The sequence below is a fragment of the Apteryx rowi genome, unplaced genomic scaffold, assembly GCF_003343035.1.
Source record: "Apteryx rowi isolate R43461 unplaced genomic scaffold, aptRow1 scaffold_378, whole genome shotgun sequence".
In the NCBI taxonomy this organism is placed as follows: Eukaryota; Metazoa; Chordata; class Aves; order Apterygiformes; family Apterygidae; genus Apteryx; species Apteryx rowi.
This window is the reverse complement of record NW_020450285.1, coordinates 167,446-194,901: the sequence shown is the minus strand read 5'-3', so window position 1 is coordinate 194,901 and position 27,456 is coordinate 167,446. Positions and strand designations below refer to the sequence as shown.

General features: G+C 40.2%; 1 protein-coding gene across 1 annotated transcript in view; it reads right to left on the bottom strand.

The window, feature by feature from the left end:
* TRPC6 (transient receptor potential cation channel subfamily C member 6) overlaps positions 1 to 26,816 on the bottom strand; it is a 102,291-nt gene extending 75,475 nt beyond the window's left edge. The window contains exon 1 of the mRNA XM_026073786.1: positions 26,784 to 26,816. The gene's annotated coding sequence lies outside the window, so the exon portion shown is untranslated. The remainder of the gene's footprint in view (positions 1 to 26,783) is intronic.
* Between the last annotated feature and the right edge of the window lie 640 nt (positions 26,817 to 27,456).

The following is a 27,456-nucleotide window of genomic DNA, read 5'->3' as shown; positions in this document are numbered from 1 at the left end:
CAGCACATTTAATTTATTAGCATAGATATAACCTTAAAGCTATTCACAGTTCCCAGATGAGCATCCCAACCATATTCTAACTCCACATCAAAACAAAACCCAAGAACTCATCATTTTCTTCAAATTTCACTCCTATGTCTTGGGGTTTCCAAAAAAAGAAACTCRGAGCATGCCAGCTGGAAGGGCATAGCGTGCTCCAGACAGGTCCTCAGTCTGGACAGTGAAAGGACTAGGGCTGTGGAGCATGCAGCAGAAAGTGCCTCCCATACTGTGTTCCTGTAGCCTTATATAACAATATGTCCCACTCTGAGCATAAAACATATTTATTTCAACTGTTTCCTGTCTTCAAAAGGAAATTACCTTCTTGTGAAATTGCTTGTACTGCAAGCATTTGCAGCCTGCTGTTCTCTTCAGGACCCCTTCCCTCTGATCCAGCAACTCGTTGCACCTGCCACATGAGATCAAGAAGTGCAAACGAGCAAAACACAGTATGGCAGTATGAAAGCAGAGAAATGAATGAGCCTCAGTATAGGGATCCTCTCTATATGGGACCTCATTTTGAAAGGATCTCCAGAAGACATACTTTGCATCAGAGGCACGGCATCACAGTCTCCATCCCTTCACGTTACCAGACCATAGGACATATGTGTTTTTGAAGAGGAAGGTTGTCTAACCTTGGGGCCTGGCAGCAGGAAGGAGTCTTCCTCAGAGAGTCATCCTCAAATCTAGGATCCCTTCACCCACCACACAACAGTGGAGCCTCTCCCTCACTCCCTTCAGCCTGCACTGACCCCCTGCAGGTCATGCAGCCAGGTTAGGATTTGTGCCGAGTTCTTCATTAGCAGAACAAGCAGGAGAAAGGCAACGGGAGGGAGGAAGCCATGCATGTGGGATGAACAGTCAGCTCTACGCTCTGTGAAAGGGGCATTTTTGCTTGCCTGGGGCCCCAACTAACTCTCAGAGACCTTGCTTTGTCCACAGATCTCATATATTTGTATGGCAAAAAGCTGAGAAGTCTTAGTAATAATGGTAGTCACATATATCTCACTCTATTGTTTTTGTACCTCCTGGTAGATTTTACCTCTTTCAATTCTTCCTTTTCTTCTCTTGACCTGTAGCTCAATGACCTCTCTACTTCCTCTGTAGAATACTGTTATCTGCTCCACAGCTTTTATTAGATACTCACAATTACTATTTTCAATTTATCTTCCCATATTTCCTTCAGAAAAAGTTGCAATTTAAGTTCTGTGTTTTCCTTCTTCTCTTTTATGCTTCTATTATTGGTCTGAATTTTGATAGTGACATTGGAAGCTAGTGATTCAGCAAGCTGATAGCTTTCACTGCAGCAGTTATTTTCTGGTTATAGCAGTAGCCATCAGCTCCCCACTTGTCAGATAAATAATCTGGCAACTTTTGTATTCAATTGACTTAATTTGGTGTTCTAAAGGGACTTTTCAAGACTCATTATTCATTTAGCGAGCTTTAATAAGCTTTTCTATCCTCCAGGATCAATTAAACTTTAGACTGACAAGCCTTGCTGTTGTTATTATTTGCAGACTCTAGCTATGATGTGTCTTGACATCCCCTTATTGAAATACTTTCAGTTTTATCTGTTTTTATCAAGGGGAACATCCATAGTGTTCACAACAGTAACAAATTAGTCTGTGCTTAATAAGCAAAAATTGTCATGTGAAACTTTTGCACAACACAAAGAAACAGAGGGTATATGAGCCCCACATGCCCCTCCAGTTGTGGAAGATACTTATTTCAGTCAGGATGTGGCTGCTGCTTAAGTCTGCAGGAAATCATGTTTTACAATCATTTGCACTAAAGTTCTTTTCATTTTCTGCAACTCAGTACTTCTACACCATTACGGGCTAGATGAGCAGACAGTGAGGTGGACTGAAAACTGGCTGAATGGCAGAGCTCAGAGGGTTGTGATCAGTGGCACAACATCTAGCTGGAAACCTGTAGCTAGCAGCGTCCCTCAGGGGTCTATGCTGGGTCCAATCCTGTTCAACTTTTTCATCAGTGACCTGGATGAAGGGACAGAGTGCACCCTCAGCAAGTTTGCAGATGAAACAAAACTGGGAGGAGTGGYTGATACACCAGAGGGCTGTGCTGCCATTCAGAGGGACCTCAACAGGCTGGASAGATGGACAGAGAGGAACCTCATGAAGTTCAACAAAGGCAAGTGCAGGGTCCTGCACCTCAGGAGGAATAACCCCATGCACCAGGACAGGCTGGGGGCCAACTGGCTGGAAAGCAGCTCTGCAGAGAAGACCCTGGGGGTGCTGGTGGACAACAAGTTGACCATGAGGCAGCAATGTGCCCCTGTGGCAAAGAAGGCCAGTGGTGTTCTGGGCTGCATTAGGAGGAGCATTGCCAGCAGGTTGAGGGAGGTGATCCTTCACCTCTCCTCAGCCCTGGTGAGGCCACAYCTGGAGTACTGTGTCTAGTTCTGAGCTCCCCAATACAAGAGAGACATGGAGCTACTGGAGCAAGTCCAGAAGAGGGCTACTAAGTTGATGAAGGGCCTGGAGCATCTCTCTTATGAGGAAAGGCTGGGAGAGCTGGGCCTGTTCAGCCGGGAGAAGAGAAGACCGAGGTGGGGTCTTATAAATGTTTAAGTATCAGAAGGGAGGGTGTCAAGAGGATGGGGCCAGACTCTTTTCAGCAATGCCCAGTGACAGGACAAGAGGCAATGGGCACAAACTGAAACACAGGAAGTTCTGTCTGAACATAAGGAAAAAGCTTCTTCACTGTGAGGGTGGCTGAACATTGGAACAGGTTGCCCAGGGAGGTTGTGGAGTCTCCTTCCCTTGGAGATATTCAAAAGGCGTCCAGACAGGGTCCTGTGCAACATGCTTTAGGTGACCCTGTGTAGTGAGGATACCTGCGGAAGCCCTGGAGAGGAGTCAGGTGACTGGCAGAGCACATGACTGCAGCCCCAGAGTATGCTCTCTATGCACTTACCGAATTCCCATCAAGGCCAGGCAAGCATATTCCATTTTGTCAATAGCGTCTAGCTGCTTTGCAGCCAGTAGCTACTCAAGGCTAGCACAACTGAGATAAGGAAATAGTTCTAGTAGATTTAAGAGGTCCTTAGGCTACAATAAGGTGAGTCCTGCCTGGGCATCCAAACTGTGCGTTCAGCATCCTCCCATCAGTGACCCCTCCGGGCAGTTCCCAGGGATCCTTGTGCAGTTTGGAGTGTAAGTCCTCTATTAAATCTATCCTGTTTAAGCTCTCATGAACCTTGAGTGTCTCTATGCCAGTGTCAGACCCATTCTTTCCCACCTTGCAGTCACACTCTGCTCGAGCAGGGGGTTTGGACTGGATGATCTTTAAAAGTCCTTTTCAATCTCAACTGTTCTGTGATTTTTACAGCCACCCTTCAATTATCAGTGTGACATAGTGCTGGGATTAACATGGATAATGGAAAAGCTGTGACAATACACAGTGCGAGTGTGGTGCAGACACACAGAGGTGACACCACACAAAGCCAGCCTCGAGCTACCACGCTTGCATGAAACTGAAGTTTCTGAGTCCATAGGACTCCTGCAGTGTTCCAGCACTGTGGGATGCACAAGAAATGATTGGTTTCAGCAGTGGAGCAGGCATGACCCAATATGTACATATCCAGTGGTATCCAGCTACTATGTCTCTCCCGTACTGCAGATGGCTGCTGAGACACTGAGATGGCTGCAGGAGGCAGCTTTGACCTGGCTTGGCTGATGAGCTCCAGTTCAGTACTAGCTACAGCAGTGTAGGATAGCTCCATGCAGATTGAGATGGGTGTCACTGCCAAACTATTTCAATACACAGATTTAAAACTCAGGATTACAAATGTAAAAATTTCATAAATAGTTTCCATAAACTTAGAGAGTGTCTACCACATACAGACAAGCTGTATAAGGAGTACCACACAGAGGAGTTCATGGAGGTATAATGTCCACTGGAAAGACTGCAAACATTATAAAACTTCATAAATTCTACTTAGAACACTGTGAATAACTCTTCAATGAAATACTATCATGCAATAAATCCGTAAGTGTTCCTCAGGCAAATTTCTCTTTTTTGTTACCATGACATATTTTGCTTTTATTACAAGGTTTCAAGAACACATTTACACTTCTGTAGTACAACTGTAAATACACTCCCATTCAGTGTATTGTCAGAGATGATTTTTTCAATGGTTGTACTGTGGCTATACTATGCAGCTGAATGAAAGTATCACAGGAGGTTTAGTTACTGAATCAAAATGCAGCACTGAGTAAACTCTAGAGAGTTATGGCTCCCTCCCAATCTCCATATCAGTTTCTTTTCCATAAAACATGAAGGTGGGGAAGGTGGAGGGAGAGAAGGAAACCACGATCTCGCCTAGTATGGCACTAGAAGCTTCCAGGGAATGTGTTAGATCCAGGACTTTGGAAGTGTTCCTGGGCCAGTTTAGACAGTCTAAAAGCATCAGCTGCTTCTTCAGGCTTTCCTTCTTGATTCAACATGATGGAACAAACAAAATCCAATGGAAAACTTTTGGAGGATGTAAAACTAATAAAAAACAGAGGCATTGAGAAATTATACACATCACTTTGCTCTTACTAAATCAGCAACAGACTCTGTATTTACAACTTTCCCAAGTCAGGACTGGCAATCTATACATGGGAGAATACACACAAACACACAAAAAAAATTCTCTCTCATTCATTTTGTATCTTTCCTCTTTTTAAAGAAAGTCTACTTTTGCAGAACAAAGTGTATGTGTTCTACATACTGGCACTAGCTGGTACAGTGTATTTCACAACCGTAATCAATTAATTGTTTGCATCACAGGCCTGTAAGACTACTTCTTGGCTATGCCTGCACTAGTGAAAATGCCTAGGAATGTTTCAGACCTCTAAGGCCAACTGGCATCTAATAATCCAAAACTATGACTATGACCAGTTCCAGTAAACTCTCTTAGTGTTGAAAACAGAGTGGCTGCAYGAAAACTGACTGCCGGGAATAGACCCAGGAACACTCTAACTCCCCAAGTGTGACAAGGAATTGTTTGGGAGAGTGTAGTTGGCTCAGGCAAAAAGCATGCCAGCGGACTTTCCAACTTGTCGATCACAAAGAAAGAACTGGTTAAAGACATGAAAGTCAAGGGCAGCCCTGTCTGCAGGGACCATGAGATTGTGGAGTTTAAAATCCTGAGAGAAGAAAGACAAATAACAGAATTACAGTCTGAGACTACAGGAGGGTAAATGTCAGCTTGTTCAGAGATCTGCTTAGCAGGATGCTGTAGGAGGGCAAATAAGTCAACGAGAGCTGGTTGATCTACCAGGGCACCCTTCTCAAAGCACAAAAACAGTCCTTTCCTCTGTGCATGAAGTCAAGCAAGCATGGCAGAAAGCTRTAACGGATGAACAAGGAACTCCTGACTGACCTCTGGCACAAAAACGAAGCATACAGATTACAGAAGAAGGAATGAGCTATTCAGGTGCAATACAGGGCCYGAGTGTGCGGGGATGAAGTTAGGAAAACCAAAGCTCAGTTAAATTATCAAGGGATGTGAAGGGCAACAAGAAAGACTTCCAAAAATAAATTAGCAGCAAAAGGAAGGCTAAGGAGAAGGCAGGTTTTCCATGTCCTTACAGAGAAAAGACTTAGGTACTCAACGCATCCTTTGCCTCAGTCTTTACTAGTGAGGTTTGCCATCAAGCCCTTCAGATCCCTGAGCCAACTAGAAGAATTTGGGGGAGTGAAACATTACCTACATTAGAGGTAGACTGAGCTGAGCAACACTTATGCCAGTTGGATATGAAGAAGTCCATGGGACCAGACCAGATACACAAAAAGTTTCTGAGGAAACTAGTCAATGTCATTGCCAGGTTTCCTTTGAAAGGTTTGGTGATCATGAAAGATTCCTGATTCCCAGTGACTGGAAAAAGGAGAATGTCACACTCAACGTCAAAGCAGGGCTTGCCCAGAAGTAGGATCTGGGAAGCTGCAGGCCAGTCAGTCCAACCTCAGTCCTTGGGAAGGCTGTGGAGGAAATCCTCCTGGAAGACACTTCCAGTACATGAAGGACAACAAGGCGACTGCAAACAGCCAGCATCAATATACCAAGGACAAATCATGCCTGACCAACACAATTGCCTTCTGTAATGAGACGATGGACTCACTGCACTCAGGGAGAGCAGTGGGTGTTGTTTACCTTGACTTTAGCAAGGCCTTCAGCATGATCCCCCATAATGTAAGGACAGGTAAATTGGCAGAATATGGTTTGGAGAGGTACATGACAAGGTTCAAAGGGTGGTGAGCAGTGGCACAAAGTCCAACTGGCAGCCAGTTACCAGTGGCATCTCTCAGGGAACAATACTGGGGCCAATATTGTTTAACATACAATCTGGATGACAGGACAGAGTGCACCTTTAGTTAGTACCTGAATGATACCAAAATGGGGGAAGTATGTGATACACTGGAGGGCCAGGCTGCTATTCTGGGGACCTTGATAGGCTGGAGAAATGGGCTGGCAGGAACCACTTGAATTTCAACAAAAGCATATGCAAAGTCTTGCCTCTGGGATGGAATAAACCCATGCAAGAGTCTGGGGGCCCCCTAGCTAGAAAGCAGCTTTGCAGGCAGGGTCTGGGGGTCCTCAAGTTGAACAGGAGTCAGCAATGAGCCTTTGTGGCAAAGGCATCCAACCACGTACTGGGCTGTACCAGCAAAAGCAAAGCCAGCAGGCTGAAGGGAGTTATCATTCCCCTCTATTTATCACCTGTGAGACCACCTCTAGAGTGCTCTGTACAGTTTGGGGTTCCCTGTACAAGAGACACATGGACATACTAGAGTGAGTCCAGCAGAAGCCACCAAGCTGGTCAGGGGGCTGGAGCACAGGACATAGGAGGAGAGGCTGAGGGAACTGGGCTTGCCCAGCCTGGAGAAGAGAAGGAGAGGGGATGATCTTACTCCTCTCCACAACTACCTAATGGGAGTATATAAAGGCAACAGAGCCAGACTCACCTCAGAAGTGCACAGTGAAAGAAAAAGAGGCAACAAGCAGAAGCTGTAACGCTTTTTCATTGCGGCACAGGTCGGCCAGAGAGGTTGTGACATCTCCATCGCTGGAGACAACTCAACTGGACCACATGAGCAACCTAATCAAGTTGGACCTTCTCTGAGCAGGAGTTTGGTCTAAATGAGCTAGAGAGTCCCTTTCAAGCCACATAGTTCTATGATTTGATGACTATGAGCAGCTTACTAGTAWACGACTGCATTCCAGTACCCAGGAATGTTTCCAGGCACTGCCATTTACCATGAAAGTAGAGGTAGCCTCCTATTCAACCTAGAAATGAACAAGCGGGTATATTTTGGAAACACAGAAACATAAGGAATAGGAAATGTGAGTGACCACTTACTTTGCAAATGATTGAACAGGGACCCAATCATCACAAGCAAACGTGTGCGAACAATTTATTAGAGGTCAAGAAAAGATGATGTATGAGAAAAAACTGGAGGAACTGGATTGCTTATTCTTGATATGGGAAGACATGCTATAATAAAAGGTTTTCAGATAGGTAATGCTTCAAAGAAGAAAGAAATAACTATTCCCTTTGGACTACACAAGAAGCAATTATACAAAGAAAAATGGAAGTTAGACATTTTGAAACCAGAACTCATAACTTTATTGCCATCCATTAAACCAATTCCTTCAATTACACCAATCTTTTTCAACTTAGCAAATAATTTCCCATGTGGCATTATATCAAATGCTTTATTGAATTCAGATAAATTAACTCTATTGTCTTCCCTATTCATATGCAATTAGTTTTCTGCTAGCCTGTGTTGCACTTTATCCGATTTTTTCTAATTATTCTTTCCTTCAAAATTTGTTCTAAAACTTTGTGTACTGTTCCACTGTACCTTTTTTAAACAGGGTTAGTACATCTATCATTCATCAGTCATGAAATACCACCCATATTTGATAGTTCTATTAAAAACTGAAATGGCAAAGGAAAGTGCCTTTAGAAACCGAAAGCTTCTGTTAACCTTGGAAAAAATGATGGTAATATTTTTCTCTATTCCTTTTATAATATGTTTTGAATCAGCTATACCTACATGAAATTTAATTAGAAGAGATAGTCTTATAATTCTTGTGCTGAGCTTGTATCTGATTGAAATATAGCTTATTTTTTACTGATTGTATTTCACTAATCCATTTTATTAATGTATCTAGTTTTGTTTACAAACCAGCTGAAAAGGCAACAGGAAACTAATTTTAAATATTTCAGATTAAATTGCCTGAGTGAAGAAAAATGAGTACCGTGGCAATGAATAAAAAGGGAAATAGGTATAATACAGGAAGGAAGAATAATGGCAAAATAAAAATAGTGGATTACAGCAAGGCATATTTCAAGAAATGGAAGATCTTGGAAGAATATCTAAAAGGAAAAGATGTTAAAAGACTTAGCAATTGATTTAAAAAGAAAGCCAATATTATGGGGAAAAATATAAGCTTTCCTACTGTGGAAGAAAGATAAGAAGGTTAATAGAAGACCATCTTGACCAAATCATGGGCCTTTCTGGTACATGAGAGGAAATTACTGCAAATAAAAACTACAACAACCTGCTAAGAAACAATACAAAATACAAAGAAAAAGAGAATGAAGAAGCAGAAGCAAAAAGCAAGGGGACARAATGCAATGCAAATAGCAAGGTGCCTGAAGAGTACCAAGAAATTATTCCATAAGAATATTAGTATAGAAAGAAAGCAACCAAGGCACTTCTGTTCCACTACTCTACCATGAGGAGAAGCTATCAGTGGAGGATTCTAAGAAGCCCCAAATAGTTAAAGTGCTGCTTGAATCAATCTTCACTAATCTTCAGCTAGAAAAGACTGAAAAGAATGAATTGCAATTGGGATTCTATAGCAATTAATAGTATTAGAAAAGAGAAGAGACTAAAGAAGACAGCAAGGATTCGTGACAAATATGTAAGGATGAATAAAAAAAGATTGTGAAGGGTTTATTTTGGAACTAATACCGTTCTGTATGTCCATTTTTGACCTGCATAATGGAGTAAAAAATGGCAGGGCTGAGCCGCCGTAGGTCTTGTTGTTCTACATGTTGAACATATTTAAGCTGTTCAAGCTTGTTTCAAGATGAAAGATAGCTTCTAATTTTCAAGGACTCCCTGGTTCACTGTTCCACCTGATCCACTGACATTTCAATATCCATGAGAAAAATGCATCGTAGAGCCTTTCTATTGTGAACTGGGAATAATTTTATGCAAGTTCAGATATCCCATTTAATTTGCCTGAAAGACGAGTTTAAACATGATTAATTTACTTATTTGAATGCTGCAGCACCATTGAAACATGCTGTGTTCTGCCATTTTTACAGAGCTATCTAAATAATATATATAAAATAAGTACAATGTGGATGGGGGCACCTGAGCTAGACCACACTGCTCACATCATAATTGCCAGAGAGACACAGGAACCACCGTGGTACAGCTCACCTAACCTATTTTTAACTATTTCAGACATCTTAGAGTTCTACATTTAGGCTGACACAAACTGTACATTAAAAATGACTATTTCTCTCTACTGACTGTAAAAGGACCTTAGGGTAACTAACTGCAACGGTTAAATGAATTGTACCCTGGGTATCAATGATCTAGTGTATTATGTACAACACACTGAAAGCTGGGGTTTTTTTTTTAGGGAAAGTGATGATGAAATTATGTCCAGTGATGATGAAAGGTCAAATCAGACCTGTTCTTTAAAGACATACATGATCGGTTGTACAGTAATTTAGCTCTGCTCATTGCTGCATTAACATTTCAACCACCGCAACTCTGTGATGTTTTTGGAAATGTTTTTCCTCACTGTAGTGCTTGAGCATCTTCCAGCAATTCACCRAGTGATATAATTAACATTGTCATATACCCTTCCCTCTCTTTCATCCTTGTTTATATACACAAGTTATCTGAYATGATCACCATGCCGTGACTCCACTCTCAGGATTTTCCCAGGCACTGGGCGATCAGCTTACTGACCTAAGGATTATCTGCTGTTTCTGTCTCTTCCAAACCAAAAGTCCCTGAAATGTCAGTTGTATTTCTGATACTTTCAGGAGCTCCTTTAGAAATACTGTAGCTGACTTCTTAACTAGGGAACAAACAAACTTTTTCCCCTAGGAGTTACATTCAGTAGAGTGATATGTTAGGTCTGGGTCTTCCCACTGTAAGTAAAAGGATCAGAATCAGCCTTGTGAGTGAGAAGTAGCATCTACTTTAATTGAGAGCAGCCCAAGTTTCTGTGCAATAAATATTGTAAACTTTAAACAAACACAAATGTGGAAAGATACCTCTGTGCAGCGTACAGTTCACTGCTCCATTTGAATTATTGTTTCTAGTGAGATGATGCCTTTGGTGCCTAAACAAGAATTTTGGTCACACTGCAATGGGCATTTTCAAATAAAGAAAACAGATTATAGCTGTCTCAGAAAGCTCACCCTATGATGAGGGTGTCAAAAGCATCTATTTGCTCTGAGTTGAAAAATGCCAACTATAGTAAAAAATTAAATAATAATCTCTACCTGCTTCAGAAATTCTAAAAACAAAATCAGATCGACATACAGTATAGAAATCCTTAATGAAAGTTCGCAGCTTGCAAGCGTACTACACATCTTGAGATGTAACTTCAGAGAGAGTATGAAATTGCTACCACATCAGTATTTATAATTTTCAGATTCAGTATAAATTTTGACAGAATGCAAATAAACAAAATACTGCCATGATCACACACAGGAAAAGGTATCAAACTTTGAAGTTCACCTTAACAAATACATGAGTAATTCTCAAAATCTGAAATCTCATAAATCCAGTGACGATACTCAATGAAAAGCTTTTTATTTTGACAGCAGCTGTAAGTTCATCATACCATAAACTCCTCACGCTAAATGTGATGTTATAAAATGAATATCCACAAAGAGAAAGACTAGTCCTTGAAAATTTAAAACAAATGCATTATTTGAGGGCTTTACATGTATGAAAAAATCCTTTTCTTAGTTCACAARAATTTGTTTTTTAAATAAAATATTTCTTAGTGTTGTCCATCCACAGGGCTATACATATTTTTTTTTCAAACACTGTTCTCTTCCCCCAGTCAGTGCCATAATAAGGCAGACCTTCAGATGGTGTAAGCCATTCTAWATCCACTGATCTCTTCCACCTATTTTGACTTACATATACCCCCAGTATCACCATAATATTTATCTGTGCTTTACTTAATTGCATTTATGACATCCCCCATCCCACTATCCTAAGGAATTGTTTCTGAAAATTGATAGGAACTGTAAAGATAACTGCAAAGTTGTCTGAACTGTATTAAGAAAAGTGGACCACAGTAATACTAACTGTTTATAGTTTCACAAGTAATCCAATTACAAATCATTCTGCCATACTTCATTGCTAAAAATATAGAGTGTGGAAGTTATTTAAGGTTCTCAAGTCTAAAAATCAACAACAAAAACAACCCCCACCTCCCTACACACACAACAAGGCACTTTAATAAGTAAGAATGAAACAATCATCCAGGTAATCAGGAAGCTACTCAGACTTTCCATGGACACAATGACAAGATGATGGGCACTTCTGGAGGAAGTGCCTTTAAATCTAGAAGCACACTATATGTTTTATATTCGGAAAAGAAATAGTCTTACATAAGTGCAGGGTAAACAGACGGAAGAGATGTTAGATGACTAAATTAAGCTTAAGCTTATTTATCAATAATATAAAACACTAATTTCAGGTCTATTTCAGGAGAGCAATAAAAATACAGGTCTGGTGTTTGCATCTTCAGCTCTCCATAGAGAACACAGCAGCTGAAGTTCTGGCAGGAGACACTTCAACAACTGACTGCGGCCAAGACATGCTCTATGTTTTAAACACTTCCTCGGATATATTTAGGCGGCTCTTTTTTTTCAGTGCTCAAGTATTCTCATTTGGGATTTTTAAATTAAATGAGTGGTCAATTTTTTCAAGTACTCAGCAGTCCTCATTTTCAAATTCTTGTTCTTGAATGAGGTACAAAAAATTGTGATTGCATCCATTGACTCTGCTGTCAGTTAAAACCACTACCACACTGAGCTGATTACGTTTAAACTGCCTCAGACAGCAAAAAAAGCATCGGTGTCTTAAATGAATTCCCATTCTAATATCACAGTCAATAGAATCTCTTAGCAGGTAAAGTCCTATTATCAGCTATACCCAAAAAATCTTTCAATCTATGTTTATGCAAATTAACCTGTGTTTACATCCCCTTTTAAATTTGCAAAACTGACAAACACTTTGTAGCATTTGAATATCTCTATAAAATCTACATATAGAAACAAATTGGCTCTATCTATCTATGTATCTATCTATAGCATCTCTTTGACTGCCTCTCCCTCTAACATATTATATGAACACAGTTTACTAACATCAAATACTGGTACCTGAAGTTTTATGTTTGGCAATTTCTAACCCATATTATTATGTAGCAGAACAAATGACTGATTAATGTTCAAATAAATACTGCAGAAGACTTAAATCTACTTCCTACCAATGTAATATACCACAAAAAGAAAAGAAATATCACTATGATATAATGATTAAAATATGCACAATGCCACAATCATATTCAGGAATGTGATGTAAAATAGACACCAGCAAAACTTAAACATATTCATTTTAATACATTTAAAACTATCTTTTCTTTAAACTCTATACAATGAAAATACCACACAGATGTGAAACTAGCACAAAAATATCCTTGTAGGAGCAAAAAAGTAGTAGAATGCAAGAACAGGTTCTTTTCATTTCCTTTGCTTTAGCTAAAGCCTAGCTTCAGAAATAAAGCCCTGTGGCTTTCATTTAAGACTACACTTTAGTTCCATTAATACCATTAAGATTTAATCACATGCTCAAGTGCTTCCTGAATTGGAGGGGTCTTAAATACATGTTTAACCTTAAGGATAGGCTTAGTTAATTTACATTTTCATATTACTTCTCCTATTGCTCCCTGCCCCCTTTGGACATGGATGAATTCGAAAGTAAAGGAGGTTCTACAAAACTCTGGGATTTAAGGATGTAAATCACATTTATCAAAAGAAACTAATAGTTGTTTTACATTTTAGATAAATATTTTAAATAAATATAAGTAGCCCTCATATATTTTTAAGCTACTAACAACAATCCTTTTGTGTTTTCCTAGGCAGAAATCACTTATTTTCTTGAACTGAGCCCCCCTACTCAGAGATGACCTCAAAAGTGGCAGAAGCTTCTGCAGCGCCGTCCACCCACCCACTTCCCAGCCCAATCTTCCTTTCTCCAGAAACAAAGACATCACTGGCTGGCTCCCGAGATTAAGCAAAGTGCAGAAACAGGGCAGGCCAGATGGATACCTGTGGCACTCTCTTTTTTTACTTTAACATTATAAAGCTACTGTTGCTTTTGTCAAACTAGATTTTATCGCATGCTTCTTGGATCGCACCTTCAACACTACACTTCCATATTTAGTATGTTTTCTCCTAATAAATTCACAAGCTCTATCTCTTGTATTTGGCAGCCTCTTCATCACATGTTTATTTTCCAATATTTAAACAGTATTCAACTTTGCTTTCCTTATTAACATCGTGACCTCCCGACGGTAGGTCTCCACAGAGCCCTGTCTCTGCAGTCATCATAACCTGGGGAGTCACATAGATAGCATCTTGTGCCAAGCAATGGAAAAAAAGTATAAAAAAATTAGCCAACATGCACGGAAACAGTGGAAGTAAAACTGATTCCAGGCTTGCAAACAAGAGCCATCTGCCGCCAACACTTGCTCAAGCCTTCCCTTTCCCAACTTTAGGCCTGGTCACCACGAAAGCTTCGGGAGCCTTCTCCTCTTTCCAAACAACGGGCTTAAGCTGACACAGTAAATATTTGTGCCTTTAGCTCTGGAAGGCCTGGTCTGAAAATGCCACGCTCAGACGCTTTGCTTATGTTTGCAGCCACTTGCCAAATGTCAGAGCGTGGCACTCGGCCACAGCATCGCAGTGACGGCGGGTGCTCTGCCGCCGAGACGACCCGCTGGGGGGCCTTCTGCGGGCTGCATCCCGGCAGCACGGCCGCGACCTCCTCCGCTCGGAAACCCTTCCTCCCCGGGGGGTCGCGCCGGGGCGGGAGACGAAGCCYCTGCTTCCTTCCCACAGCTCGCACCCACGTAAGGTCCAGCGGCGGTTTATTCCCGCAGCTCCGGCGGAGACGAGGAGGAGCGGGACGCGACGCGGACAGAGCAGCCCACGCCTGCTGCCGCGCTGCCGAGCTCCCGCTGCCCCGGGTGCTTAAAGACAGCGGTGGCGCCCGTTAATTCCATTCAATATAGGCTATTTTGAAAAGCAGGGGGGAGGAATGTGTATGAATGTGCATGCATATATGCATATGTTTACACGCATCCCAACTCATCAGGAGCTTCGAGCACGTGCTGAAACGCTGGCACAGAGCTCAGACCTATCTCGCACGCTGTCTTTTTTTCCTTCTCCCCGATCTTCCCGGGGAGTGAATTACCCCTGCTATGAATCAGACCCGATTTTCACAGCTGAACCTGCAGCACGGTTTATTATACAGAATCGTCGTCCTGGGCCCTGGGGTATGCTATCAACAAAAAGGTCAGAGAAACACAAAAAATCATCTCCACCAGAAGGGCTGGAGAGGGTTAGAAAGAGGATGATAAAAATAACTGAAAATGCCTTAATAAGGCATGTGATCCACACAGCATTTCAGCTACCTGCTTCTTGTGCTGCTTGGTCAGAGAAATCAGGGCAAAGATAAGCTGTAAAAATAAGATACTTCTGTTCTATTTTTGCACATCTCTTTAAATTTCAGCTGTTAACATCTTTCTATTGCTTGTCCCAACCTGGGGCTACCTGATATCTTTTAAGACACATACATAAAAACTAAGATCTTCAGCAGAACAATTCTTATCTTCCATAGCACAGAGCTGACAATAAAAGAGAGTTGCAGAGTATGAATCCTAGACAAATCCTAGGAAACAGCAAGAGGACTAAAATGGTCCCAATATTTCCACCCACAGGTGGAGGTGAAGATAGAAGAAAGTGGAAGAAAATCAAGAGGTGATGAAGTGAATAAGGGGAAATGCACAGTCGTGTGGTTTACCCATAAACCTGTGGTGTGTAACACAAAATAGTGATCCCTGAACATGGAGATGGCAGAACATCAGCATAGCTTACAGTCAACACTGAGCTAACGCTCCAGTTTAAGACTAAAYTGTGCTTTATTTCCCTTGGTCAATTTCTAGATTGTTACCAAAAAACGAATTATTCATTACCTTCAAGAGATCTATTCAGTCTCTACTTATTTCTTGAAAAACTATCCCTTAACACRAGATGTAACTGAAATCAATCCAGCCAGTTCATCACTACTATGGATGACAAGTTAGTACAACTTTTCAGTCTACTGCAGATACAAAATAAAACAATCCCAAATATTATTAAGTAATACCAGAACATATGTATAGTCCATAAATTCAGGGCTCTTCATTCTCAAATATTATTCAAATCCTATTCTTTTAAAATATATATAGTATCTTTCTAGATATGCTCCTTTCAATGATCTTGACCTGTCATGGGTGAGGGCTACGAACTGAGGAAAGTTGCCAAGAAAAGAAGGATGAGAAGAAAAATGCTGAATACATGTGTCCCATAGGATTAAAGGTGAACTAGACTGACATGTGAGTTATGAGTGAAGACTACGAAATGCAAACTGTGGATAAAAAGGACTATGACATAYAAGCCATGTAAATAACTGATTAGGAAAATGACAACTGACAACTTCAGGATTATTCAAGGTAAGCACTAAAGGTCTTTTAAATGTCTGAAAGGAAAATATCGATGAAATTTAATGAGTGACTAGAATTGGCTAATACAGAAATTCATTCTGCAGAAGCATGACATAAGTGTTCTGCTTAGTAGCTGCAGAAGAATGGATAGTAAAAGTCAACTTCACATTTGGCAAAAAAAAAAACAGAGGAGGATATAATTATACTGAAGACAGCAATTAGCGTAGCGCTAATTGTGTGTCCCATAAAACAGATATGAAATAATATATCAAACAGAATCCCCCCTAAAAGTGTCAGGTATGATTATTCTAGCAGTCACATTTGACTGTTTGATTAAGGATTTTAATACATTTATTCACTTATTCATTCATTATGGTCTATAACACAATTGAACATGTCCATCAGCTGACATGAATATCTTTGTCTAATAAAGTATTTCTACAAAATGAAAAYCCCCAGAAAAGCTTCATCTGTAACACAACCAATGACGAAACACTGAAGTAAACTAGCAATCCTATTTCAATGCAGATMTTTCTTTAAAAAATATATAAGGAATACTGCACAAATTCAGAGGAAACAATAAATATAAACCAATTTTTCTTTATTGGATAAAAAAGTTTTGCACAATTATTCAAGCTTTGGTTTTTTTTTTCTCTTCTGCTTTTGGTAAAAGAATTAAATGCATCCTATCTATATTCTTCCTGCATCTGTGTAAGGAAAAAGTCATTTTCATTATGCAAATGTGATGTATAGCTAATTAAATGGAAATAGTAGCAAGGCATTGTGATAAAGTCTACCTCATAAGTGCTTAAAAACAAAATGGTATTCAGCAGAAAGAACAACTGASTGGTCTTACCCCGAAGAAAAATAAAAATAATAAGAAAGATGAAACTAAATTCCATGAAAGTAAGAAAGGATTGGTTATTTCTGTAGATGTTACCAACTATCTGCTGCAAAGTAAGGTGAAGAAATACTCATTCTGTACAAAAATAACGAGAATGCCACTAAAAATGAGTGTAGTGTAACTTTAGGATAAAGAAAAGTCACTGCAGAAATGTTTTGCATTTCAGTGTRTGCTTGCAAAAGGGGGAATATAAAATGTAAAAAAAGAGTAATGACTTTGTTTAATTACTGTAAATACTGGGATTTAAAAGTAATTATTTTATAAGAATTAAGAAACATTACTGATGCTTATTGTTCCCTGCTGTGCATAAATAAAGTACTTCACTATCCTGACTTCAGCAACAATTTCAGTGAAAACAGAATTATAATAAGTCACACAAAGAATTCCAGCATGGAAATACTGTTTGCCATTCGCAGACCTGAGAGACAATTGGGATTCCAATAAACAGCATAATTAAAATAAAAAAAAAGACAGATTTGCTGCTTTAAAGAAATAAAAAGAGAGCAAAATGAGCCCTTTTACAGGTATGTTTCATTTCCTAATTCCAAATACTGTCCTGTGACATTCATTAAATTTAAAGAAACTCCCTATCAAAAAAAAAAAAAAAAAGCCCTGACATCCACCAAATACCCTAAGTTTCCTTCAATCCTGCAGAACACAAGAAATCCCTGAACTAGTATATTTAACAACATCATTAGCTGTTAATAACAGTCCATAGTTAGGTAGTAATAATATACTAACAAAGGTAGGTATTTACAACCTGTTGACAAAGACTTTTATTAAATGGAAACCAAAACTTTCCATTTCACAGCAGGAAAAAAAAAAGTTTCAAACACACTGAGAAAACCCCAGACCTTCACCTATCTTTCTGAAGAAACCGGAGGAACAGACAGAAGCATGCTTTCCCGAGCTGCTGGCATTTTTCTGGGAGGTGGCAATTTTGGATTGAGATTTCTGTTCTGCCTGAGTTGAAACAAGTCTTGCAGCTCAGCCATYGACATCCAAGTACGCACCTTAACACTGGATAACCGGCTATCCTGACACAGAGAAATCAGAAATCTTCCTAAGGGGTATTTATTCAAACTGATATATTTACACACTTGTTCAGCCTTTGGAGCAGTGACGTTGTGGTACAATGGTAAATATCCACGGAAAATATCTCATGATTACTTCTCCTTGTTGCTCTCAAGAGACATTAGGTTCTTGTTTTTGCAATGCACTCTAGAGAAGAATCATAATGTAATTAAACTTTTAATTACATAGAAATATCATCCTTTATCACTTAATACTGTTAACTCAGAGAATTTGTGGTGAATCAAGGCAGGATAAGAATTTAAGGCATTTTTTTTGCCTGAAAATCCATGTACCCTCATAGAGTTTAAACCCCATTTTTGGGATGGAAGAAAACTCTTCTGCAGGAGGAATAAACCAAGCCAGGAGAAATAAGAACTAAGTGGTCTTTCTGTTTGGCTAGTGGCAAATAYAGGTTCCTCAAAGCAAAAATTTTCAACAAGACTTTTTCTTGCGTGTCTAGCTGCCTAACTAGGTTTACCAGATTTTACCCAGATACATTAAATGAAGGGGGGCAGGAGAGAAGTTGCGTTGCTTGGATCCAAACCCTAGTTTTGTGGAGGAGAAGAAGGCATTCTCACTGTTGCTTTATAACCGAGCTGAAGCATTTTACTTTGCATCCGTTCCACAGAACATTTAACTACATTTTCCTAAAGAAGGCAGACAGAATTGAATTTTTGGTCACTATYGCCTCACGGGCTGGGATCCCTAGGGAGCCCCCTCAGCCGTATGCAAACACACTGATACCCCCCCGGCTGAACCCTGCAGTCTGTCAAGGGAGSCATGTCACATGCCATTATGGGCGAGTGTCTGGCAACAAGCTGAAACACAGCCTTCTACACAGTGAGCCATGGGAGGCATGGGGGAATGGTTAATTTTGAATTGACTCCAAACAAATGTAATTTCCAGGTGGTTTCAACTAACCAAAATTAAACATTTTTATTTCAGGCATTTTGAAATTCCTGATCGAAAAGTAAATAGTGAACCTTTCTGAAAACAGCGTTAAGACTTCTGTTTGGAAAAAAAGTTGAAATTTTACCTTCTTTAACCATTCTAGAATGGAAACAGGYATCTGTTAGTGGTAACATGTCTCATGAACAGAAATTCCAAATTTCATTCAGCTTTCACTTTTACGTAAGATTCGGGAAAACAGGAAAACAGTGTTCATAGATACTCTTTACTGGAAAAGACAAATCATTTTGTTCTGCCAAGTCCRCAAGGTAGCATCCCAGAATGCCAGAGAAAAAAGGGATTTGCAGAGCTTGACTTACAATTTTTGTTTCCTTACAAGTTTATTCTTCCCATGATACTCCTGGAAGCGGTATATATACTCTCCAGAGTAGCAGTCAGTGTAGAAGAGAGGGAATTCAGTCTCTCTCTCATGCAGAAATAATCTCTGAGATGTGAAGCTAGCCTCGTCGATGTACCACTTCTCTGGATGCTGCACACGGGAATTGATGAAAATGGTTTCATTGTCCCTCTCCCCCGCTCTGTGAAGTCAAAATCCAGGGCACAAGACCATAGAGCATCTTCAACGGGCTTTGCTGTTTTCTGGCATTTATCTTGAATTTTTAGGGTGATGTTGATGATTTGAGACAGATGGCAATAAAAGGKTTTTTTATTATTTTCTACATCCCTGGCTTTCTATATCCCTTTGAAACATTCCTTTAAATTATATCATTTTTAGCACCTTGTGGTTTTTTCCATAAGGTACTTAGCAGTCATAAGTTGGTCCTCTGGGATTTATTGCCTTTTATGTTCTTAGAACTGATGTTTTTTAGTATACAAAGCAGCAGTAGATGCTTTCTTGTTCGCTTCCAGCTTGTGCCTTGATCTTAGGCTCAGGGGTTACTGAACAGAGCAAGAGGCAACGTGATCATATCAGTCACCAAACTTCCTGCCAAGACTACGAAGRGATTTTCAGGTTGTGCCAAAGGGGATCATATTAGTCTATTCAGACTTTAGTGGGATCTCTAATTTTCCATTTTCTATAGGGTAATAATAATAATAATAGGATGAAATAACAGCTTTCTACATTTATGCTGACAGTTTAGARGTAAAAAACATATTACAATTGAAACCCTCAAACCATTCTCAAGGGTAACGCCTGCTCAGCTATACTGCTAAAATGTATTATCCCATTATTGCAAATACTGCAGTGGTTTTCACTAAACACACTCTATCAATGACCCATTGACTATGCTCAAGACAAACGCTGTTAGTACCGCTAAGCATGAACATGCCTAAGGAATATCACATAAAAATATGCTTACCTAGTACAAACAAGTGGGGTATATTACACTGATAAAGTTACAACGCCCTTGACTGCTTGCTATTGCCATATGGCAGGGCAGTACAAACTCAGCAGGCACAGAGGCTACTTCCACTCTTTCCCCAGCGCCCGAGCTGCTGAAGAAGGACACATCTGAATTTTCAGGTGGCATTTACTGCCCTAAATGTTATTCCGTATTTCCTGCAGTGAAAAGGCAGCCAGCCATTGTGTGTCCGGATGGGTCAGTCTGGGAAGGGGCCTGCCTGGTTGGTAATTCTTTTTTAAGACAACAGTCCCTGCCTCTCCCAGTACAATATTGATATATTTAAGAGAACCATTCCAGGTAAAATAACACACATTCAGAAATGATCGTTCGCTCAAAAAAAGATGCTTTGCTGCTGTCTCTCCCATGCAGTTCTGATTCTCCAAAACCATCCTCCTGTCTCTAAATTAGGCTTTTATCTTTGCTGCCTTTCAGCGTCAAGAGGAAAATGGCATGCTATCCTATGATTAATGAAGAGCAGGATCCTTCCTTCAATTCCAGGGCAGTTGCTAGTCACTTGAAACAAAACCTATACATTTAAATAATTTGTGAATGGAGAAAAGTAATTTTGGATGAACACTGYGGTCACTGAGATATTGCAAACATACATTTTCATTCATTCTTGAACAGCAAATGTTCATGTTTTCTGTGTAGATGTCATGTAAACTTTAGGCAATTAACTCTTTAACAATTTAAAAAAATTACAGAGAAAAACCTTGGTTACAACTGAGGTACATTCTGGACCTGAGTGTGTACCAGCCTGCAGGCAGCATGCAGAAGCTTTAAATTAATTAAAGGTGACGTCAGCGAGCCATATGTATAATTCAGTGGGGAGAATGTGATCTGACATCACAGAATGTCACAGGAAACACAGCCTTAATTGTAAGAAAATATATTTTGAAACTAGGTGACATGACTACTAACAATTCTACTTTATCCATGCTGATCAACTCGTAAAGGCAGTAAAGAGAAGAACTGAAATTCTGCAAAATCTTTTGTGCCACTTCTATGGAATCCTCCATTACAATTTATTTAAAAATTAATCAGACTAGATGCCTCTGCATACTATAAGTGAATTTTTTAACTAAAACAAAAAACTACACTTTAATTGTTTGGCTCAAGTTTGAATTTAAGATTAGAAACAAAGTTAGCTTTGTTATAAGATAAAGCCATTAATGTCTACCTACAATATGTTCTTCTTCCTGCCTCTGTTCTCTAATGAAGGGCATACCATTAACATGCAAAATACCCCTCTTAATTCTCTCTTCCCCAGAAAAAGAAAGTCAATCTAAATGTTGTATAGTTCAGTAGCCAAGAGCCAGAAAATCCATATATACATATATATATATATTTATCACAATTTAGTCTTAGTCAAAGAACACAGAATTGTAGACTGGTTGAGGCTGGAAGGGACCTTTGGAGATCATCTAGTCCAACACCCCTGCTCAAGCAGGATCTCCTAGAGCACATTGCCCAGCACCCTGTCCAGACGGYTCTTGAATACCTCCAAGGATGGAGACTCCACAACATCTCTGGGCAACCTGTTCACTGTATATCATGGATTTCTCATTTCTATAGTCTGTTTCAGAGATGCACCATCTTTTCTTCCACATTTAAATTATTAATCATCAAGATACACTACAGAACATACAGTGAACCCCAAGACAATATATATTGAGGGATCTTAAAGACTGAGGATAATACTTTTTACCCAGGCATACGAATGCAAATCTCACTGAAGTCAGCGGCGGTGCATCTGCGCATTGTGAAATACAAAGCTGACATTCAGCCACACTCATTCCCCAGTAYCTTAGTTACCAGGACAGCTGTCCATTTTTAAAATTCAGAGAAGTTAAGTAAAATGGGCTATAACTGCCTCCGATATTTTATTCTTCTGTCCTGCCATTAGACTGAGGGATAGACCGTTGTGTCCCTGCAGAGCTCCATTAACGCTGGTTAATCACATAGCATGAAGGTTTCAGGCACAAGCAAGATTACAAGGCTGACACCTTAATCAGTGTCATGTTGYGTCCAAGATGTTTTTTACCTCATCCTCTTCAAATTATCCAGCTTACCTAGCAATCTTATCCATTGAAACTCAACGGAGAAAAAAAAAATCAAAAGAACACACCATTTATGACAAAATTGAGAACAGTTTTAAGAATACGGATTTAAATGTGTAATTTAGTATCTCATTCTATGCATTTTACATTTTAAAATTCATGTCTCAATATCCTCACTGCCGACGGCATTTTCATATCTGCAATTCAGTTTTGTAGCAATATATGGCATACATATATGCAGCTTTTAATTAATTACAAGCCTGAAGCCTAACTCATGATTCTTGTTAAATCTYCTTCTAGAGTCAACAGAGAAGAAAATTTCTCAAATGTGCTTCACCTGTTCCTGAAACAGATCTGATGAACTACCTTTTGAAGGGGTCTATCTCTCTGCATGCACTGGAGAGGGGGCCTGACAATGCGCCAGGCTAGATGCTTCATTTCGGACAAGCCCCTGCAGCCCCTCCACCTCCCCGACAYGCGCTGCTCTTCCAGCTGCCCAAGCAGCAGTCTCAAGTGCAGGGAAAAGAGCTTGAAGAGCATCACAGAGAAGCAAGCAGGTACCAGCAGGATTCCCACCTCTCAAACTCAAATACCATGTCTTAATCAAAAGCAAAAGAAAAAGGTAAAGTTCCTGACATTTGTGCTAATTTGTGCATTGTGTGGTTTGAAACCAAACCATGGAAAGTCTGCAGGGTGTGGGACTTCTGCCACTCCTACCATACATGATTCATAGCATCAACACCTAGGACCTTATCTAGAAATTCAAGAAATTTGCCTCCAGGAGAGCTAAGACACAGGAACGTGAAGCACTCAGATGCTGCTCACACATTACTGATAGTAGGAGTGSTCCCAGGTTCCTGTGCTCCTGCTCCTGCCACCCAAGCAGCAGTCTCAAACACAGGGAAAAAAGCTTGAAGAGCACCACGGAGAGGAAAGCAGATGCCAGCAGGTTTCCCACCTTTGTGCACACAACCTCAGGTGTGCAGGCACGCTGTGTTCAGGATGACACCTGGGCACGCACCAGCCCTCCCAACCCTTACTCCAGTGATGAAAAGGAAATCCAGATAGGAACTGTGCCATGCCCCAAAGAGCCCCCCTGTTGCCCCTCCTCCTCACTACGTACCTCCGTGCCTTTTCTGACCCTCTGGTTTATCAAGGTTTGCTTGCTGGGAGTAAGAAGTAGGTCTCATCACTGGCAGATGTCAGAAAAAACACCCAGATACACCACAGTGCTGCTCTCCCTGCACCAAGGACTCCTCCATGGACTCAGGGAGACAGATCAGAAATCCTGAACCTGGTTAATCCACAAAAGATACTCTTTCCCTCTGAACCGTCAATGAATGCTTTCATTGATAATTAAGGACACTTCTGCTGTTTTTCAGATTTGATGTAAAAAGCAAGTAGAAACCTCATTAAAGATCCTTAGATCCTTAGACAGTGTTGTAAGACTAGAGCCATTAGCCTCGCACTCACTGTTAATTTCTGCTTAGATTCTTCTTTACCTTTCCCTTTTTTTTATGCATTATTTTTCAACTATGTTACACTGTTGCTGTATTTTAGCCTGAAAGTGGCTGTGCGGTAAGAAGTCCCAGGGTATATTTTATATATCAACTTGTTGGTTAAGATCATTATTATTTTATCATACAAAGCAGTGCTGAAATTTCACTATCACATCAGTCTCTGTTTAGCCACCAATGTGTTCACATCAGATGTTGCTAAATGATTAAATAGCTTTCCGACCTAATCCTCTAAAATTCCTTTCCAAACAAAAATGGAAAACATTCATTTCTACTGCTTTGTAGAGTAGTACACCAGTTCATTATGCAGACCTTCTGGAGATAATGTTATTGCTGACTTTTTTGTTAGTAATGCTCTCCAAGATGTTTTAAATAATATAAACCTTTTCTTCATGTATTTATATACCTCTTACACTCAATCTCCTGCTTGTTTTTCACACACAGATTCCTGTTCAAGACACTTACTATTCTTCTTCCACGGTATCTGCCATGTTGCCATAATTCCTAAATATTTCCTGGATATCCAGAGAATGTTACAGACAGCTACAGCTTCACTGACTTCAATGAGACTCACAAAACAGTAACACGGATTGTTGCCCAAACTTTACAGYGATTTCAAAGTTGTGTGGTTTTAGTTTTTAAGAGTCTGAAGCAAAAACACTTGTTAGGGCATCCAAAATATCCAGGGTCTGTGGAAATTTTCATCCCATTCCCACTATAGTTAATAGCTAAGTTATACTGACTAACTTTTGTTGGCATTACTGCATTTAGCTCCAGCTTTTCTGAACAATTATTGCATTTCTGAATCGAGAACACTACATTTACAGGCAGAAAGAAACATGAAACACTACATTGTAGGGAGAGAAGTAAGATCCTAAGATTCACTCGAGAAAGCTGCAAAATCTTAAATCTTCATAAACTATCTTGAGAAATCAATAAGAAACTTGTGCGAAGAGATAAAGAAGAGCCAGAAAAAGGAAAAGTAATTGCAGCAATCCCGCAACTGGCTTTTTGCAGCTGATTTGTCAGATAATTTAGTCAGAGCTGGACTTAAATGTATCAAAGGATTTTTTGGAAGTTCTACTACAAATATCCTCATGTCTTCCAGCTCACTGGAATTAATTTAATTTCTCCAGCCTGGTACAGCAGAGCATGCTGACCCTATACACAGCCTGAACCTCCTGAGTAACTGCACTAGTCTACGTGCTCCTGTGAGGATAAATCCATAGCCAAATGCACAGAGGAAAGCAAAAGCAAAGCAGACATGGTGCAGAGAGGTCCATAAACACATAGATTTGTCCCTCATTTCCAAGCTAAGAGAAATTTTGGAGTTCTCAGTGTAGTGGATTACCCTTTTAATAAATACCACTAGTATTATACAGATTTACATTAACTTACAAAAAGCCTGCTTTCCCTTATGTGTCCAGAACAAAACTGTCACAACCTCTAAAACACTATTTCAAAATCCTTCTCCACTTCATATACTTGGATCATATTAGGTTTACTGCAATTAATTATAAAGTAATAAATCTAGCAAGAAACAAAAAACAAGAAAAGTAGTATGTCTTCAACTCATGTACAATCCAAACTTTGCCAGGGCAGATAATGAACTAGAAAATGCCAGTGCTTATGATATTTCATTAATTAAAAAAAAAATTAAAAATTGAAAGTAATTTTAAATTAGCTTAAGGAAATAATGCATAAAAAAAGATTAGCAGAGTGGAACTAAGCTAATACAGAAAATCAATCATTGCATTGCAAAAGGGAAGCAAAAATTGATTTACATTCTTTGATCATGAAAAACAATTGGTTAAGAATAATATCCAAAGAGGTTCATTGCGTTTTCTAAAAGGATATCAAAATAAAGAGATCAATACAATGCATCTGATCCTACACAAATCACCGAATATGCTTAGAAACCACCAGAACATAACAGTAAATGCTGGTGCATATGAATAATGAGGCACTACTGCAAATGATTAGGGAAGAAGCCTACAAACAACTATTTTAACGAACGTCTGAATCCTCCCTAGCACTAAGGTCCCTATCTGCGGGGGCTTGCAAGTTAACACACACCTCGGTGGCACTGAGCGCTACATCCCTGCTCACGCCACCGCAAGGGATGGATGAAGGACCTCCTGCCCAAGCAGCCAGACACAGCAGACACCTTCCCACCACCACCAGACCCAGCTCACGTGCTCCCCTTTTGCATGTCTCAGTGAGTGCGTGAAGCAAGGGAGGGCGCAGGAAGGGGGGCACTTTCCCACCCCATGACTAGCAGAAGTCGAGAGGTCTCCAGAAACRGCAATGTGACATTTGCATCATGAGTCTCAAAGATATTGGCTTTACTTTCTGAGTTTCGTCATGCCAGTTCCCAAAGCATCCTCCTACAAATTGCACCTTGGTTAAAAATATCTTCTTGGTTCAGACTAGTGTTACTACTACTGTACTTCTCCAACATGCTGGGTGCCACAGAGGTGCTGAATTGACCCAATCCATGATTCACAATACTGTCATTCAGAGAAGGACTCTCTCTGCTGCAAAGTACCTGGAGCCTGGCAGATTGAGAGGTGGCCTGTCTGCTACATGTCTGTTTGCAATGCACTTCAAGAGCCTTAGAAAAAGTGCCAAGTATCGGATTATTACCATTTGGCAGGCCTAAGACAGATGTATGCAAAATAGGCCTAACAAAGTTTAGCACTCCAATCTGGCTATGGTATTTTCTATTTTAAAAAAGGGGAGAAACAACACGTATAAAACAGCTGAGACATGTACAGCACAGTCAAAATCCTACACAAGAAAAAGAGAACATGAAATGCTTCTCAAACATGAGGGAACCACCTATTTTAAAAGGATTCTAAGCAGTCAGTCCTAATTCTTAAATTCAGTCAAAATACAGGATAGAAGAAACCCAGTTCATTGACCCTGAGAATCCAGATGGGGCCAAAAAGGAAGATCAGACCCAAGTGTCCATCGGCATTAACACCAGTTGTGACAAAAGTAGAGGGGAGGTACCAGATCAGCACTGCAGCCTACCTGAGGAACCAGTCTGCCAGGCACACACCTACTTCCTAGTTATGCCAGCCTGGAGGTGAAAAAAGAAAGGGTTCAGGAAGAACCAGGACAGCTGTGTGGCCACTAACACCCCTTCCAGCCCCAGGTCTGAAGGTAGTTCCTGTTCCTGTCCAATTCACACACTGCCTACCTGCACGTGGTCAGTCCCTATGCATCATAGCTAAATCAAAGGTCTTTTCAAAGTGACGGTTCAACTGGCACAACAGGAGTAGTTTGTCCCGATCAGCAGAGATTAAACAGGGTCTGATTAGAAATATATAAGGTCCTGCGCAGCTAAGGGACTCCTACTTGYGGTATGCACAAATGCCAGTGTGCTGCAACAAAGCCAAGCGTACGTCTGCTCTCAAGCTAATCATGGATGTGGTCAGGAGGAGCGCCCGCTGTTCTTCATTTACAGCGGAAGTAAATTTGTAATATGAGTCTGCTAAACACCCTCAGCTATCCAGCAAAACTCCCACTAACTTCAGTGGGACCAGAACTTAACATGTGTGATGCCATTTGTAAGAGATGCGCTGTTTCTTTCAAGACTTGGTAATAAAGCAGCATATAAACTACATGGAAATTTCCTAGGCTGAGTCTTCTGCAAAAGTGCTAGCTCTGGATCATCTAACCTTGTGATCTGTACCTCGTTCCT